Consider the following 1,422-nt stretch of genomic DNA (forward strand, 5'->3'; position numbering starts at 1 on the left):
CCCCTTTCACCTGCTGCATCGCGAACTTGCAAATCAGTCCCGTACAAAATCATTCTCCTACCAAGAGCAAGCTGCCTCTGCAAAAACAACTCAGCATATCTGGTGACCCTGGTGATGAGCCAAAGTCATTGCTGAAGCCTGTGGGGAATGTCCTAGTAGGCTTGTGAAGGTTTGAGAAACTCTCTGTTGTCCTGGGAGGATATCTGCCAAACCGCGTTTGGATTCACGTTAGACTGACGTCAGCAGAAGGAGTCCCCTTGTCTCCCTGGAGCAATGGATCCGGCTGAAGGAATGAGCTTCCAGCAGCTGGATGAAAAAGAGAAGCCGTGATGAAGGCAAAGTCAGCAGATCATGAGAGGTTTTGCTACTAGCGTGCTAGGACTCCACAATGCAAAGGTTGCCGGGCCTTGCATCGTCTATCACTAGCGGAGGGAGGGGAAACACCTTCCTGAGCAAGATACCTTGGGTTACAAAAGTCTGCCTTGAAAGCCAACCTCAGCTCTTCCAGAAGAAGCTGTCACCTAATTTATCAGGTTACTGCAGCTTGCTAAGAATGATAGACAGTAATTAAAACTAAGCTAATAACCTCCTCGCTCTTGACATTTCTACAGGGGTTTTGTTCACCATTATCTACATATAGATTAAAAATTGTAATTGGACCAGAGATAGGGTTAGAAAAATCAACCACCTTCCAACTGATAGTTTGCCAGTGAGTGACACTTGGAAATTTTATTTAATCTGAGAAAATTGAGTTGAACTCAAGTAAAAGTTGAGTTATCCTAAAGTACCTACACGGGTTCGGAAATACGCTCCCCCTTTTCTGCAAAGGCGCGGCAGGCGAACGCAGCTTGCGGGAGACGGCGATAAAGCAACACACGCACGACGGGCGCTCTGGGAACCGTGAGCTCCAGCTAATGGATGGGGAGTGTTTTGTGCTGTGAAACTTTCTGTAAGAGAAATGTTCAGCTGGAGCAACTGATGATGCAGCAGTTCTGGGTGTATTAAAACCTCCGCACAGCGGTGAAGGGAGCTCTTCAGGCTGCCAGCTAATCCATGCGGCGAGCGATCCAGCCCAGCCTCGCTGTGATGGATAGCGCTCTGTCCTCCGACGGTTGCCGGTTTCATCTGTCACGGGGTGCACGCGTGCCGTAGACATCCGCAGTCACCCATGGGGATTCTGCTCTTTGCAATCGCCCACCAGGAAAACACCTCTGTCATTTCGTTTTGTTCTTCCTCCAGCCTTGTGGGGAGAGCAGAGCTTGCTCCCAGCATGGTGGGCTCAGGCTCCGTCTATTTTCCTGCAGAAATCTCCGTCTTCTTTGAGTTAGCGCTAGTGGCCATCCGAGGATGAATGACCATTACCGGCAGCTCCTATTAATGAGCCTATTGTATATAGTAATAAAATGTCACTGCTGTTCTCCT

The sequence above is a fragment of the Alligator sinensis genome, unplaced genomic scaffold, assembly GCF_000455745.1.
Source record: "Alligator sinensis unplaced genomic scaffold, ASM45574v1 scaffold628_2, whole genome shotgun sequence".
NCBI classification, from domain to species: Eukaryota; Metazoa; Chordata; order Crocodylia; family Alligatoridae; genus Alligator; species Alligator sinensis.